Source organism: Diceros bicornis, chromosome X (assembly GCF_020826845.1).
Source record: "Diceros bicornis minor isolate mBicDic1 chromosome X, mDicBic1.mat.cur, whole genome shotgun sequence".
Lineage (NCBI taxonomy): Eukaryota > Metazoa > Chordata > Mammalia > Perissodactyla > Rhinocerotidae > Diceros > Diceros bicornis.
In genome coordinates, this window is record NC_080781.1 from 95,443,469 (window position 1) to 95,461,777 (window position 18,309).

The 18,309-nt window shown below is 39.5% G+C and overlaps 1 pseudogene; it reads left to right on the forward strand.

The window, feature by feature from the left end:
• The first annotated feature begins 2,704 nt into the window (after positions 1 to 2,704).
• LOC131400327 (AMMECR1-like protein) lies at positions 2,705 to 3,646 on the forward strand (annotated as a pseudogene).
• The last annotated feature ends 14,663 nt before the right edge of the window (positions 3,647 to 18,309 follow it).

Below are 18,309 nucleotides of genomic sequence, written 5' to 3' on the forward strand. Positions count from 1 at the left end.
TGTAAAGACTGAGATAAATAAATGAAAACAAGTTTCAGAATAATATGCATAATGAGATCCAACTGATGAATAAGAATATTTATTTACATATTAACATACATACGTAATATTAAACACAAACACAATTATATCTGGGGGATATAAACTAAACTCTCAAGAGTGAACACCTTGGCAACATGAGGGATACTTGTACTGATGAAACTTTTCTGTATCTTTACTATATTAGTGGCAATATACTGCTTGTGATAATGTACTAAAGTTCTGCAAGATATTACCATTGGGGCAAACTGGGTAAAGGGTATAAGGCATCTCTCTGCATTATTAATTACAACTACATGTAAATTTACAATTATCTTAAAATAAAATGTTTAATTCAAAAAAGTGAAGGGAAAATAAACATGGTTTTAGATTTTTAAAATAAGACAGAAAGTAAACATCTTGTGGTGGGAATGGGATGAGAGAGAGATAAATGATTTTCTTTTATGAATATCTATTTATTGCATGAGGGGTTATATTTGGAACAGATATATGAATTTTGAAATCAGCAAAAGTAACAGAGATTACATTTTGACAACCTTGGATACTCCTGCTTGGAAATCATAGCCGTAAAATGATGTTAGCCATGTATTTGTTAATTCAAAAAAAAAAAGATGGCAAAAAGCTTATCCAGACTATATATCTGTGTATATGAATTATATATATATATATATCATTGTGCATAACACCATATATACCCTTAACATTATAGAAGATGTCCTAAGTAACCAGTACTTTTCATAGATGACTTTTTTCCTTACCACAATCCTGTTAATCAGGTATTGTCTTTAATTGCCCCCTCATTGACAATAAATCCATTCCTTTGTATTTATTTCATACTTTTGAATTTCTTATTATTTTGCAAATATATGTATGTACATTTCATTTTTCTTGGATAGATTCCTAGGAGTGGCATTGTAGGGTCATACAATAAATTTATATTTAACTTTTCAATATTTTTATTTTTAATATATCAATAATGTCATAAAAATGGTATCTACTGTTTTTCTTTGGATTTTTGAAAAGTTTCTAACAAGGTTAAGGTTTTTCTCATTTGTTAACTTGTTATAATTTCTCTTTGGTAAATTGTCTATTCACATCCTTTGTCTAGTGCAGACTTCATATTTTTTTTTGTTTGCTTGAGGAAGATTTGCCCTGAGCTAACATCTGTGCCAGTCTTCCTCTATTTTGTATGTGGGTCACCACCATGGCATGGCCAATGAGTAGTGTAGGTCCGCACCTGGGATCCAAACCTGCAAACCCGGGCTGCCGAAGTGGTTTGCCTGAACTTATTAACCACTGTCCAGCCCCCAGACTTCATATTTTTAATTATCAATCTATATTAGCTCTTTATACTGACTATTTTTATATTGTTTTTCTCAGTTTATATTCCTTTTAAATTTGCTTTTTTGATGTACCAGTGGTTAAGAATTTCAAGAAATGCCTTTGTGGATTTTTTCACTTTTGTCAATCTTAAAAAATTTTCATCCCTCTAGATATTTAATATATATTCACTGTTTTTTAATTCTACAATTTTATCATGTAAATTTAACTCTTAAATTCACTTGGCATACATTTGGTGAAACGTCATGAGAAAAGGAATATAAACAAAGGTCCTCCCTCCTCAAAATAATCAATTGCCCAGAATCATTTATTGAATAGTTATGTATTTTTAATATTTCGATAAATGTGTTCCCATTTCAAAATTTACTGCAAAGCTACATTAATCAAGACTGTTGGCACTGGCATAAGAATAGACATATAGATCAATGAAATAGAATTGAGAATCCAGAAATGAATCTATACATTTACGGTTATTTGATATGAGAGAGGAGTGCCAAGACAACTCAGTGAGGGAAATCATTGTCTTTTCTTCAAATGGTGCAGGGACAACTGGATATCCACATGCAAAAGAATGAAGTTGGAGCCCTGCTTCACATCATATACAAAAATTAACTCAAAATGATCAAAGTTCTAAATATAAGAGCTAAAAATAAAAGACTGTTAGAAGAAAACATAGGATCTTCTCTTCAATATTTCTGTACACTGATTTCCAGAGCAGTTTTCCTAAGGTATAGTTCTGATCTCATTATCTGGACACTCTGAGGCAGCCCTCTTCCTACCAACAGAAGTATAAACTCCTTGCCTTATAACTTTTTAGTGTCTTGAACCCTTTCTCTAGTTTATATGTAAACTATATGTAAAATGTAGTGAAAGTGAATGTTAAATTTTGCCTAAACTTGTCCAAGCAGTGTTGTGTTGTGATACAACTCACTAAGCTGATACAAGGAGTTGAGGCAACAAAGGATGAAAAAAGCCTCAGTGAATAATCTCTGGTAGGATACAGAAATGAAACAAATGAAAGTTGAGAGCTAGTACTAATATATGAGGAGAGTGTTCTGGTTAAGAATGTGACTCCAGGGGAGCTCCCACCCAGGCACATGGCTCCATGAAGCAGGAGAAGGAGGCAGAGCGCAAGAGGTTCTGACCACCCTGGCTGCATCTGGGCCAGGAGAAAAGGTACAGGAAGAAAGAATAGAATTGGAAGGAAGAAAATTCATTTCAGAGACAAAATACCTCCCGTCCTCAGTTGTAGCAGTTTCCTTGGCAATACAAACTTTCCGATTGCAGGCTCTGTAGCATTCCAGACCTCGAGCACTGAATCAGGATGGGAAAAAGACATTGTGTTTCTCCCCTCGAGCCCAAGTTGGCAGCATGCTGTTGTCGGGTCAAGAAGCCTAAATTACCTGGAAATGGAATGCACAGTCACAGGAACCAGTCCACAACTGTCCCCAGCTCTAGTTCAGGACCTCTTCAAAACCACCAGCATGTGGATGGCAGCAGTGGTCAGGAGAATGTGTTGGACTTAACTCTGGGATCCTGAAATTCCCTCATTACACAAGTGAATCCCTCATCAGGAGCACTGAGCCTTCTCCTCGGGCCCAATGAAACTACTCACAACACCAAAAACTTGGTGGTGACTACAAAGATGTGCTGCTGCTACTGCTTTGACATCCTCTACTCTCACCTCTATGGCTTCCCACATTTGGGACTTCCTAGATTCACCAATGATCCCTAACCACTTTTGGTGACATGGAAGACAGGGCAGGACCAGCAGTTTTCTGGCTGTACTGGGACCTTCTCAGCCATGAATCTTTATTCAGGACTCAGGGAATATATGTTAACCAGTGCACTTAAGGACAGTCAATTTTCCCCCCTGACCTGAGAGGAGCTGCCTAAACTTTTCTGCTCTATCTCCTTACTAACCTTGAGGATGCCAGTGATTACCTGAACTGGGAGATAGGGGTCCATGGGCTTCAAACTGAATTCGTCAATGAAAAAAGCATCAAACAAAAGTTACACGTTTACCTGAGGTTGCTAAGGAACAAGACTTGGATCAGATCCAGACAATAGACTCTCTGCCCAGGAAAGATAGGCTTCAATTACCAGTGAATTCAGAAAAACAATCAAACTCACCAGGTACAGAAGTGAGATGACAATCAGTTATGCAGCGTATATCGCTTCTTGACAGCACTGTTTCCAGAATGAAATGCCTTATGTCATGCCTCAGCCCTCTACAATCATTAATCTTGATACATGTACTGCATGACCATCGGCCACCCTACTGTGGCCATCAATGGTTATGACATCATTAGAGCAGATGCCTCCTCTTCCTGGTCCAGTTACTTCTATTACTACACCATTTTATGACTTCTGTTGCCAAGGCTGCCTCCAGCTGACTAAGGGGGCGGGGGCAAGGTTACAGTGAATGAAGCAGAACTTGAGGGGCCCAAGCCTTATCTCAGCCTTTCCTCAATATGGAGTTCCATTGGATTGGTCTTCCTCCATGACTAGTGAGAATTACTGTGTGGGATCAGAAGACCCTTAGCATGCAGGTGCCACTGATGATTTGTTGCCTGTGTGTCCACCACACAATGGAAGCTGGAATCTATGATACATGAAGGCTTATATCATATACAACCCTTACAGCCTCTCCAGATCAAGTAGGTATATTCCCCTGGCAGTCTGAGCAATGGAGACCAACAAACATTTTTAGGTTGTTTTAAGTTCCATTTTTAAACTTCCAGTTTATTGCCTACCAAGAGTTAATCGCAACCTCTGTGCTTCATAAGTGGAAGCCATGGTAGAGTTGAACATGGGCACCATCAGTCCTTCAGGGCTCCTGGACAGAGACCCACATCAAGATTGGAAGCCCTGTGGATGGTGTTGCAGATCTCATTGCGCAATTAGCCTCGAAAGTTTTAATTCTCATCCCACTATCAGTTGGATTTTCTCACATTCTTCCTGCATTGAGTCTTTTGATATTGAACAGAGCTCTGTGGTGTAGCCTGCTGACGAATGGACTGGGATGCCCATGGGAGGTCCTGAGGTCATTGCTGCATGCAGCATGAAAGGAGAGACCTCTTCCTTACCACACAACTAGTTCAATCCTCTACTGGTAGCAGTGCCTATAGCTAGATCTAGGTTCTCGGAATGTAAAGATGTTCAAACAAGCACTTGGGTTGGGCTTTAGAAGGACACATTGTCATAGGAGAGAATCCAGGGTCTCCAAGCTGTTTTTCCTTTCAGGCAAACATCCTGAGGGACCTTTAAGCAGAGGAGTTCCGTTTTCTAGTTTCCCTGTAGCAATGAAAAGACCGTTAATGTTTCAGTCCTCTACAGGACTTTAAAACAAAGCTGTGTAATTAAACAAGGTAAATCTTTGTCTTTCCTAACATGCTGGGAATCTTTACTCTATGAGGGCAAAGTTCAAAATAGCGCATTTTATTCTAGGTCATTCAGACTTTCATGTGGCATATTTCCCATTCTTTGTTGCTTATTCCAAATAGCTGTCAGCAAGTCTCTCTTCCCTTTTGCCTATTCTTCACTCATTTGGTGGCAAAGTTCATAGAAGTTGGAGACTTGGAAGACGCTTTGAAAACACTGTCACAAAGGCACTGCTGAAATGATTCACAGGGAGAGGTGGCTAGTTGGAAAAAAGGACCCTAAGAGTTATACACTGGTTTTCAACAACATGCTTAGAGAACTCTTGAAGTGGATTGGGTATCAACCCAGTGGACATAATGTTTTGATTTGTTTTTTAAAATTTATATGGTGAAGGTGTGGCTTTCCTAAAGGTGCAAACATTCAAGTCAAAAGATCTTTTGAGTTTTCCTCTGCCAGGAGTGGGGGAGGAGGATCAGGGACACATTCTAAGAAACGACACATGTGCTATTCTAGGCATTGCTGTCTCATTTCTTGGAAAAAATGGATAAGATTTGCCTGGCACCATCCTCCGCTGTTCCATGAGGATATGGGAAATGTGGGGCTGACATCAGGATATCCAGGCCAGGCCACATCTTCCCATCTCACTGTTGTGCTGCATTCTCATATCCTGCCACTTCTCTCTTGCAAAGTTCATGAAGAAAAGCTTTTGAAGGTGAAGGGATTGTTTAATGATTTCCTGCTACTGAGAATAATGAACGTTTCCTTACAAACAAATGTGACGACAGTTACTCTTAGGTGCCATGGATTGACATCAGGGTGGTCAGCTCTGTACTAAACCACCCACCTCCAATTTGCGCAACAATATTGACACACAGGGCTATACTCATTACTGTTCAAGTATTCTATGTTACAAGTTGTGTTTTTTAAAGATTAAGAAAAGCAAAAAAATTGGTGCTAAACTTTCACCCCTAAGCATGCTCAATGAGACTGGTCATGCAAGCATTTACAATGCCATGCTCTTCAAGCCTTTTTCTTGTAGAACTGTTGTCCTCCCCAATGAATAGTATGGTTTTTTTTTGTAAGATCAGCCCTGAGCTAACATCTGATGCTAATCTTCCTCTTTTTTTTTTGCTGAGGAAGATTGGCCCTGGGCCAACATCCATGCCCATCTTCCTCTACTTTATATGGGACGCTGCCACAGCATGGCTTGACAAGCAGTGTGTCATGCACACCCGGGATCTGAACCTGTGAACCCCGAGCCATTGCAGGGAAGCACGTGCAGTTAACTGCTTGTGCCACTGGGCCAGCCCCCCTGAATAGTATGTTTTTAAATTTTATTTTATTGATTGTGGTATAGGATGCTTACCATTTAAGAAAATGAACAGAGATTTTAAAAACCCATGAAATATCCAGGCAGAAGCACAGAGAGAAATAATAGATGGAAAATACAGACAATAGCACAAAGGCCAAGGTAAGACGTTCTAATATTTGGGTAATTGGAGTCACGGAAGACTGCGGAGGGGGGCGGAGATTGAACGGAACAGAAGCAATATTTAAAAAGATAATTGATAAGGAGTTTTCAAATCTGATTAAAAATATCAAGCCACATATTCAAGAATCTCTATGAAACCTATGTAGGATAAACACACACACACACACACACACACACACACACACACAGGGATAATCATCTTAATAAAACTGCTAAAGAATAAATAAAAAAGAAAATCTTAAAATCAGCCAGAAGAAAAAAGTCCAATACTATTAAAAGAAGAACCAATAAAAGTGATAGCTAAGTTTTTGACAAAAAACAATGGAGGTCAAAAGATAATAGAATGACATTTTTAAGTGGTGAAAAGAAATGAGTACCAACCTAGAATTCTGTGCAGAGCAAAAATAATCTTTACATGCTATGGTAAATAAAAGGTTTTCTGACAAACAAAACAAGAATTCATTTCCCACAGATCCACATCAGGGGCCGGCCTGATGGCATAGTAATTAAGTTTGCGTGCTCTGCTTTGGTGGCCCAGGGTTCGCAGATTCGAATCCCGGGCATAGACTGACATATCACTCATCAAGCCATGCTGTGGCAGGCATCTCACATATAAAATAGAGGAAGATGGGCACGGATATTAGCTCAGAGCCAATCTTCCTCAGCAAGAAGAGGAAGATCGGCAACAGATGTTAGCTCAGGGCAATCCTCCTCACCAAAAAAAAAAAAAAATGATGGTAGTTATTCAAGCAAAATAAAAATGATTCCAGAGAAATGCAAAAATGGATGAAGATCACTACAACAGGTAAAAGTGTTGACAAATGTAAATTAATATTGATTGTATAAAACAATAATAATAATAATGTCTTTGGGGATTTAAATACTATATAGAGATAAACTTAATTGAAACAGTAGCAGAAAAGACCAGAGGGATACAGTGTTAAAATATCCTAAGGTCTTAACACTGAAAAGTAGAGTGCTTAAAAAACACTCATTTACCAAAAACTCAAGTAGGCCAAAGATGCATGTTGTAAAATCTAGGATAACCTAAAAGAATGATAAAAGAATGTATAATTAACAAACTAATAGAGGGAGAAACTGAATAATAATTTTTAAAATAATTGATTTACCCAAAATAATGAAGCAAATGAGAGAAAAATGGACCACATAACAGGTGGGACAAATAGAAAACAAATACAAAAATGGTAGATTTAAAACCAATTACATCAGTAATCACATTAAATGAAAATGAACTAAAAGGGATGATTGCGAGACTGAATTTAAAAAGGAACTATTAGGCTGCATCGAAAGACATAACATAAAAACAAAAGCACAGAAATTTTGAAAGTTAAAGGGGAAAAAAGGAATGTACTATGCAAATACTAGCCAAAGAGTAACTGATCTAGCTATAATAATATTAATGTAGACATAAAGGGAATAAGCATTAATAGAAATAGATTTGCATATTCCAAATAACAGTTCCAAAACAAAGGATAACTACAAATACAAAAAAACACAGAGTGGGAGGCATTAACATAAGTCTCTTGGTAACTATTAGAACAAACAGAAAAATCCAGTTGAGATATGGAAAATTTGAACAAAATGACTAATAAAATTAACCTCATTGATATAGATAGAATACTAAAGTGAACAATTAGGCCCGGCCCCATGGCTTAGCGGTTAAGTGTGCGCGCTCCACTACTGGTGGCCCGGGTTCGGATCCACGGTGCGCACCGACACACCGCTTCTCTGGCCCTGCTGAGGCTGCGTCCCACACACAGCAACTAGAAGCACGCGCAACTATGACATACAACTATCTACTGGGGCTTTGGGGAAAAAAAAGGAGGAGGATTGGCAATAGATATTAGCTCAGAGCCAGTCTTCCTCAGCAAAAAGAGGAGGATTAGCATGGATGTTAGCTCAGGGCTGATCTTCCTCACAAAAAAAAAATTAAAAAAAATAAATAAAGTAAACAATTAAAGTATACACATTCTTTATTATATACATTTATATATATTACATACATTTTTTCCAAATGAACATGGAACATAGAACATTTACCAAAATGAAAACAAATTTCTTAATACCTTTCAAGCAATTGAAATCAACAGTATACTCTCCAATAACAGAATTATGCTAAAAATTCAAAGAAAAATACTACTAGAAAATCCCCAAATAATTTTGACATTAGGCAATATCACTTCAACTTTTAGAATAAGCTTACCAAATGCGATGTCCTCTAGCCAAAGAACACCAGGAATACACTTGTACTTGAATAACGTGGATCTATTACTCATTGTAGCGAGATAGAATGTACTTCACGGGGAAGCACGGGCCATCTTACTTAAAGGGCATTAAAAAGATTTATTGTAGAATTTGGGGTTGTGTTACATTATTTTATGGAAAGCTTAAGGAAGTGTTTGCTCTGGATCGGATGCTGTCAGGAAACAGAAGTAATTCTATTATTGGATATCTTAATAAATCTAGATAAAGGCTAAAGCTGTAATTGGTAAAGAAGCAATAATCTCATCTTTGCCAGGATAGGGGACTATTTGGTAGTTTGTGGCTTAGACAATATTCATGTCCGGTCTCTTTCCAGACATTATTACATAGCGGTCTTGTTTTGACCAACCATGGGCACTGAGTGGTCTTGTCTCATATTGATGTTCTATGAAATTGTTTATGTTTAACATGAGAACACCAAGGTGTATATGTGAGGACTAGGCCACTCACAGCAATACCAATGTCTACCTAATAGTACTCGGCAAGCTCCCAGATATCAGGAGCTGCTTTTCTCTTTCTTGGGGAATTGCAATGAAACTATACATCAATTTGGGGAGAAGTGATATATTTATCACTTCAGTATTTATAATACTGAGTTTTCCAATCCATGAACAAAGGTATAGCCCTCCATTTATTTAGCTCTTCCTTAATTTTTCTCAGTATTTTTTTTCTTTTTGTATTTTATCATATAGGAGTCTTATTCATATTTTGTTAGATGTGCTCCTGGATATTTAATTTTGTTTGATTCTATTGTAAATGGTTTCATTTTAAAATTTTCATTGAAATGTTTCTTGCTATATAAAGAAATAAAATTGGTTTTTAAAAATCTACCTTGTGGGGGACGTCAGTAACATGGCAGAGTGAGCTGTTCCCTGTGTCTCTCCCCCTTCAAACTACAACTAAAAGGACATTCATCGATCAGCAGAGGATACCCACACAGCACACCAGGATGCCTGAGAGACCCAAGCAGCTGTATATCTGAAGGTGGATGGACTACCCTGCCCCCAGGAGGTGGTGGAGATAGGTGAGCACCCTCTGGATCCCAGGCAGCCCAGTGCACGTGTGGGACTACTTTCCTGGCTGGAGCGATCACAGCACCGCTGTGGCCCTGAAGGTGGGAGCGTACCTCATTGTGACTGTGGAAACAGGTGACAGCAGCCCTGAGCCCCCCGTTTGATCACCTCTCCATCTAGTCGGGGAGCCCTCAGGGCCACACAGCCCACAGAGAGTGGCATAGGCTTGGACCCAGTGGGGAAGCCCTGCCCACCAAGCACAAAGGCCGGTGCTACCTAGGAGCAGAGCTGAGCTGCCACTCAGGTGAACAAGCTCCCGGCTGCCGTGAACACCCATAGTACTGCTGTGGCCCCTAAGGGGGAAGTGTGTCTTGGTGGGACTGTGAGAGCTGGCGGCAGTAGCTCTGAGCACCCGTGTGATCACTCTCTTGTCTGGTGGGAGAATCCACAATCCCACCCCGTCCCAGGGAGTGGCTGGCTTGATCACAGAGGGGAGTTCCCACCCACCAAGCACAATGGCTGGTGCGACCTAGGAGCAGAGGGCGGCTGAGATCCCAGTCTGAGCAAACAAACTCCCAGCTACCATGAACACCCATAGTACCAGTGTGGCCCAGAAGCAGGGAGCACAACCCCTGGGGTCTGTGGGAGCAGGTGGCAGCAGCCCTGAGCCCCCCATGTGACTACTTTCCCATTTGGTGGGAGACCCCACAGGGCCACTGTGATCCCAAGGAGTGACTCAGGCTTGGACAGGCACAGCTGACTGGGATCGTGGCAGTGGGCTCAGATTACACAGCTCCTGCCCCCCCACAAGTGGCAGCAGGCAGAACTTGCATCCGGAAACTATCACTATGCACCAGCACAAATCCACTCCATCAAATGGTATAAAGAAATTTATTAATACTCCAGACCAGAAGGAAAAAGACAAACACCCAGAAACCAATCCTGAAGGCATGGAAATATATGATCTAAATGACAAAGAATTCAAGACAGCCATCATAAGCTACAGCCATCAATGAGCTACAAGAGAATTCTGAAAGACAGTTCAATGAAATCAGGAACCAAATTACCGAACAGAGGGAATTCTTCACAAAAGAGATCGAACTATAAAGAAAACCCAAACTGAATTGTTAGAGATGAAAAACACAATGGATGAGATAAAGAAAAATCTGGAGTCCTTAAACAACAGGACTAATAATATGGAGGGTAGAATTAGCAGTCTGGAGGATAGAAACACAGAAATGCTTCAGATGGAGGAAGAGAGAGAACTTAGACTAAAAAGAAATGAAGAAATTCTCCGAGAAATATCTGACTCAGTTAGGAAATGCAACATAAGGATTATAGGTATTTCAGAGGGAGAAGAGAGGGAAAAAGGAGCAGAGAGCTTGTTCAAAGAAATAATAACTGAGAACTTCCCAAACATGGAGACAGAGCTGGAATTACATGTAAAAGAAGCCAATAGGACTCCTAATTACATCGATGTAAAAAGACCTTCTCCAAGGCATGTATTAGTAAAGCTGGCAAAAGTCAACAATAAAGAAAAAATATTAAGGGCAGCAAGGCAGAAGAGAATAACCTATAAAGGAAGCCCTATCAGGCATTCAGTGGATTTTTCAGCTGAAACTTTACAGGCTAGGAGAGAGTGGAATGATATGTTCAAAATTTTGAAAGACAAAAACTTTCAGCCAAGAATACTATATCCAGTGAAAATATCCTTCATATATGATGGAGAAATAAAAACTTTCACAGATAAACAAAAGCTGAGGGAGTTCATTGCCATAAGAACCCCCCTACAAGATTTGATCAAGAAACCCCTCATACCTAAAAAAAAAGGAAAGGGTTTACAAAGCCTTGAGCAAGCAGATAAATAGTCAGACAAAATCAGAGATTGAAACTCTCTATCAGAACAGATTAGCAAACACTTAATTATAACTGTAAAGCTAAAGAAAAAGAAAACATCAAAAATAAATATTATCACTTCATTTTAACCACAAATTTACAACACATAATGGAATAAGTTGTGACAACAACAACTTAGAAGAGGAAGAGGAAAGGGATGAAATGTGCTTAGACTAAGGGAACAAGAGGCTACCAGGGAATGGACCACCTCATCTACAAGATCTTTTATACAAGCCTCACAATAACCACGAAACAAAAAATCAGAACAAAGACACAAATGATAAATAAAGAGAAAACCATCATAGAGAGCCACCAAACTCAATTAGCAGTCCAAAATACATGGGGAGAGAGAAGCCAAGATGGCAGCGTAGGCACTCTGAACTCACCCCCTCCCACGGACACAGCCAATTTACAACTACTCTTGGAAAAATTACCCCTGAGAGAGAACCGAAAACTGGATAAGAGGAACTCCTGCAACAAACAACAATCCTAATTGAGGAGGAAGACGCAGAAATTCCGTTCTAGAGAGAAAAAATGCCACCTTCACAAGCCACAGCACTTCACGGACGCCTGGGAGCAGCAGCGCAAAGGTACGCAGCCCTCCCTGGAGGACTGGGGCCCTGAGCCAGGGAGCGCTCCCACTATAGGCATTTTTTGGACCCAGCACAATCGAGAAGAGTGGCATAATATCTGACTTTGTTTGCTACTAAAACATTGGGGAGTACCCCCAGAAAAGCTGGTTCACAAAGAAATTACAACTGGCTCTTAAAGGGACCACACACAAATTGACCCGTCTCAGAAAGCAACCTAAAAGCACCAGAAAGAAGGGTGCATAGTGCTTTGGTGAAAATCGATTGACCTGCTAGGCTCTGAGTGCATCTCAGTGAGAGGTAAGACCTCTCCAGAGACTAGGACATTGGTGGAGGCCATTGCTGTGGCCTGGTGTGGGCGTGCTGGCACAGACACTGGCAGACACCATTGGAGTTCTCCCTGGGGCCTGCTAGCCCAGGGTCTACCTCACCCACTAGAGCATCGATTTAATCCAGCTCAGCCAGGGCAAGCAGCCCACCCTAGGGACTGGCCCCACCTAACAACAAGCCCTCAGGCAAAATGCGGGCCTGGTAAGTGAGCTGCCTGGATTCTCCCCAGCCTGGTGAGTGGGTCCACCTCTGTGGGGCAAGGCATGTGCAAGGAGCAGGTGGAGATTGTGGGGCAGTGGTGGAGTGTGGGGGGCTACTGCCTTGGAGAGACCGGGTCCACTTCAGGAGGTCAGGGCATGCACACGGGGCAGGACTGTGTTGACTATGTGTGTGGATCTGTGGGCAGTGGGGCTTGTCAGCTGCAGAAGACTTGTGCTTCTCAAAGACCCACATAGGGGGTTTGCCCCACCTTCCAAAGCCTGAAACAATTGGGTGCTCCCATGCCTGAGGCCAGCCCTACCCAGCTGCGATCCTCAGAGAGCTGAAAAGAGACCTAAAGGTTGGAGGCTTATAGCAGTTGTAAGCCCCTGAGCCTAACAACCTGCCACGCTGGGGGCCTACTCACTTAATAGAAATACTGCAACATAAATGTGCTATTAGAACTTGCAGCAAACTGTGCTGGGGCTCTCCACACCTGGTAAAGAGACTGAAGGGCCCACAACAATTACAAGCAGCTGAGCATTACAACAGCTGGCCAAGGGCATAGCTCAGCCTCCTTGGGCACCTACAGGGAGAGCAACCACACCACAACAGAAGGACACAAGTAGCCCACACAGGGGTCACTCCTGGAACATTCAGAACTGAGGGAAGCACACTGCTGGACCTCATAAGGCATCACTTATATAAGGTCACCTCTCCAAGAGCAGGAAATATAGCTGACCTACCTAATACTTAGACACAAGCACAGGGAAAGAGGCAAAATGAGGAGGCAAAGGAATACGTTCCAAGTAAGGGAACAGGACAAAACCCCAGAAAAGGAACTAAGTGAAACAGAAATGAGCAACCAACCTGAGAGAGAGTTCAAACAAAGAGTGTTAATGATGCTCACTGATCTGGGGAGAAGAATGGATGAACTCAGTGAGAATGTCAACAAAAAAATGGAAGATATAAAAAAGAACCCATCAGAAATGAAGAATACAATACTGGAAATGAAAAATTCACTAGAGGGACTCAAAAGCAGAGTATAGGATACAGAAGAACGGATTTGTGAGCTGGACAAAAGACTAGAAGAAATCACCCAAGCTGAACAGGTAAAAGAGAAAAGAATTAAAAAGAGTGAGGACAGTCTAAGGGACCTCTATGACAACATCAAGCGCACTAACATCCATGTTATAGGTGTCCCATAAGGAGAAGAGTGAGACAAAGAGGCAGAGAATCTAGTTGAAGAAATAATAGCTGAAAACTTCCCTAACCTAAGGAAAGAAACAGACCTCCAGGTACAGGAAGCACAGAGAGCACCAAACAAGATAAACACAAAGAGGCCCACACCAAGACACATCATAATTAAAATGTCCAGAATTAAAGATAAAGAGAGAATCCTACAAGCCACAAGAGAAAGACACAAGTTACATACAAAGGAAACTCCATAAGGCTATCAGCTGAATTCTCAGCAGAAACCTTACAGGCTAGAAGAGAGTGGCACGATATATTTAAAGTGCTAAAAGGAAAAAACCTACAGCCAAGAATACTCTAACTGACAAGGTTATCACTCAAAATGGAATGAGAGACAAGAGGTTTCTCAGACAAGCAAAAATTAAAGGAGTTTGTCACCAAGAAACCAGTTCCACAAGAAATGATAAAGGGAATTATTTAAGGGGAAAAGAGAAGACCACATCTAGGAAAAAATTATCTATTTCCATGATAAGAGGGTAATGGATACAAATGCACAAAAAAGAGGTTAGACATGGTATCAAAAACATAAAATGCAGGAGGAGGGGAGTTAAAGAGTAGAGCTTTCAGATAGAGGTCAAACTAAAGAGACCATCAACTTAATATAGATACCTATATACATAGATTACTGTATATGGACCCCATAGTAATCACAAACCAGAAGTCTACAATGAATACACAAAAAACTAAGAGAAACGAATCCAAACATAATTCTAAAGAAAGCCATCAAACCACAAGTGAAGAGAGCAAGAGAAGAAGAAAGGAATAGAGAAGGACTACTAAAACACCAAGGAAAAAAATTTTTAAAATGGCAATAAGTACATACTTATCAATAGCTACTTTAAACATCAATGGACTAAATGCGCCAATTAAAAGGCACAGAGTGGGTGATTGGATATAAAAACAAGACCCATATACATGTTGCATACAAGAGACACACTTCAGACCTAAAGATACTCACAAACTGAAAGTGAAGGGATGGAAAAAGATACTCCACGCAAATGGCAATGAAAAGAAAGCTGGGGTAGCAATACCCATATCAGACAAAATAGACTTTATAACAAAAATTGTAGGGCTGGCCCCGTGGCTTAGCAGTTAAGTGCATGCACTTCGCTGTGGGTGGCCCGGGTGCGGATCCCCGGTGTGCACCAATGCACTGCTTCTCCCGCCATGCTGAGGCCACGTCCCACATACAGCAGCTAGAAGAATGTGCAGCTATGACATACAACTATCTACTGGGGCTTTGGGGGAAAAATAAATTAATAAAATTATAAGAAAAACTGTAAAAAGAGACAAAGAAGGGCACTACATAATGATCAAGGGAACAATCCAACAAGAGGGTATAACACTTGTAAATATCTATGCACCCAACGTAGGAGCACCTAAATACATAACGCAATTATTAACAGACATCAAAAGAGAAATCGACAGTAACACAATAATAGTATGGGACTTTAACAGTCCACTTACACCAATGGATAGATCATCCAAACAGAGGATCAATAAGGAAACATTGGCCTTAATTGAAACACTAGAACACATGGACCTAGTAGATATATACAGAAGATTCCACTCAAAAACTGAAGAATACACATTTTTTTCAAAGGCACATAGAACATTCTCCAGGATTGACCACATATTAGGCCACAAAACAAGTCTCCATAAATTTAAGAAGACTGAAATAATATCAAGCATCTTTTCTGACCACTACAGTTTGAAACCAGAAATCAGCTATAGGAAGAAAATCAGAACTAAGTCACAAATATGTGGAGATTAAACAAAATTCTACTGAACAACGATTGGGTCAACGAAGAAATCAAAGTGAAATCAAAAAATACCTGGAGACAAATGAAAACGAAAATACGAAATGCCAGAACCTATGGGATACAGCAAAAGCGATTCTAAGAGGGAAGTTTACAGCAATACAGGCCTACCTCAACAAATAAGAAAAATCTCAAATAAACAATCTAACAATGCACCTAAAGGAACTGGAAAAAGAAGAAGAAACAAAGCCCAAAATCGGTAGAAGAAGGGAAATAATAAAAATCAGAGCAGAAATAATGAAATAAAGACTAAAACAAAAATAGAAAAAATTAAAAACACCAAGAGCTGGTTCTTTGAAAAGATAAAAAAAATTGACAAACCTTTAGCTAAACTCACCAAGAAAAAAAGAGAGAAGGCTCAAATAAATAAAATCAGAAATGAAAGAGGAGAAATTACAACGGACATCTCAGAAATACAAAAGATTATAAGAGAATACTATGAAAAGCTATATGCCAACCAAGTCAACATTCTAAACTCACCAAGAAAAAAAGGGAGAAGGCTCAAATAAGTAAAATCAGAAATGAAAGAGGAGAAATTACAAAGGATACCTCTGAAATACAAAAGATTATAAGAGAATACTATGAAAAGCTATATGCCAACCAATTCGACAATCTGGAAGAAATGGATAAATTCTTAGAATCATACAATCTTCCAAAACTGGATCAAGAAGAAATAGAGAATTCGAATAGACCAATCACCAGTAAGGAGATGGAAACAGTAATCAAAAACCTCCGCAAAATAAAAGTCCAGGACCAGACAGCTTCCCTGGTGAATTCTACCAAACATTCAAGGAAGACTTAATACCTATCCTTCTCAAACTCTTCCAAAAAAATGAGGAGAGAGGGAAGCTCCCTAACTAATTCTATGAAGCCAACATTATCCTGATACCAAAACCAGACAAGGACAATGCAAAAAAAGAAAATTACAGGCCAATACGACTGATGAACTTCGATGCAAAAATCCTCAACAAAATACTAGCAAATTGCATACAACAATACGTTAAAAAGATTATACACCATGATCAAGTGGGATTTATTCCAGGGATGCAGGGATGGTTCAACATTCAGAACTAAATCAATGTGATACACCACATAAATAAAATGAAGAATAAAAATCACGTGAACATCTCAATAGATGCAGAGAAAGCATTTGACAAGATCCAGTATCCATTTATGAAAAAATCTCTGAATAAAATGGGTATAGAAGGAAAGTACCTCAACATAATAAAGGCCATATATGACAAAACCATAGCTATTATCATCCTCAATGGTGAAAAACTGAAAGTTATCCCTCTAAGAACAGGAACCAGAAAAGGATGCCCACTCTCATCACTCCTATTTAACACAGTATTGGAACTCCTAGCCAGAGCAATCAGGCAAGAAAAACAAATAAAAGGGATCCAAATTGGAAAGGAAGGAGTAAAACTGTCACTATTTGCAGATGACGGGATTTTATATACGGAAAACCCTAAAGAATCCACCAGAAAAGATTTAGAAGTAATAAACGAATACAGTACAGTTGCAGGATACAAAATCAACATACAAAAATTGGTTGCATTTCTATACACTAACAATGAAGCAGCAGAAAGAGAAAGTAAGAATACAACCCCATTTACAATTGCAACGAGAAGAATAAAATACCTAGGAATAAACTTAACCAAAGAGGTGAAAGATCTGTACACTGAAAACTACAAAACATTGCTGAAAGAAATTGAAGAAGACACAAAGAAATGGAAAGATATTCCCCGCTCTTGGATTGCAAGAATTAACATAGTTAACATGTCCATACTTCCGAAAGCAATCTATAGATTCAATGCAATCCCTATCAAAGTTCCAACAACATTTTTCACAGAAATAGAACAAAGAATCCTAAAATCTATACAGAACAACAAAAAACACTCAATAGCTAAAGGAATCCTGAGAAAAAGGACCAAAGCTGGAGGTATCTCATTCTCTGATTTCAAAATATACTACAAAGCTATAGTAACCAAAACAGCATAGTACTGGCACAAAAACAGACACACAGATCAATGGAATAGAATCGAAAGACCAGAAATAAACCCACACATCTATGGACAGCTAATCTTCGACAACAGAGCCAAGAACATGTAATGGAGAAAGGAAAGTCTCTTCAACAAATGGTGTTGTGACAACTGGACAGCCACATGCACAAAAATGAAAGTAGACCATTACTTTAGACCATATACAAAAATTAACTCAAAATGGATTAAAGACTTGAATGTAAGACCTGAAACTATTAAACTTCTAGAAGAAAACCTAGGCAGTATGCTCTTTGACATCAGTCTTAGCAACATATTTTCAAGCACCATGTCTGACCGGGCAAGAGAAACAATAGAAAAAATAAACAAATGGGACTACATCAAACTAAAAAGCTCCTGCACAGTGAAGGAAATCATCAACAAAATGAAAAGACAACCTAACAATTGGAGAAGATATTTGCAAATCATACATCTGGTAAGGGGTTAATCTCCAAAATATATAAAGAACTCGTGCATCTCAACAACAAAAAAACTAACAACCCAATTAAAAAATGGGCAAAAGACCTGAACAGACATTTCTCCAAAGAAAATATACAGATGGCCAACAGACACATGAAAAGATGTTCAAAATCATTAACTATCAGGGAACCGCAAATCAAAACTACAATG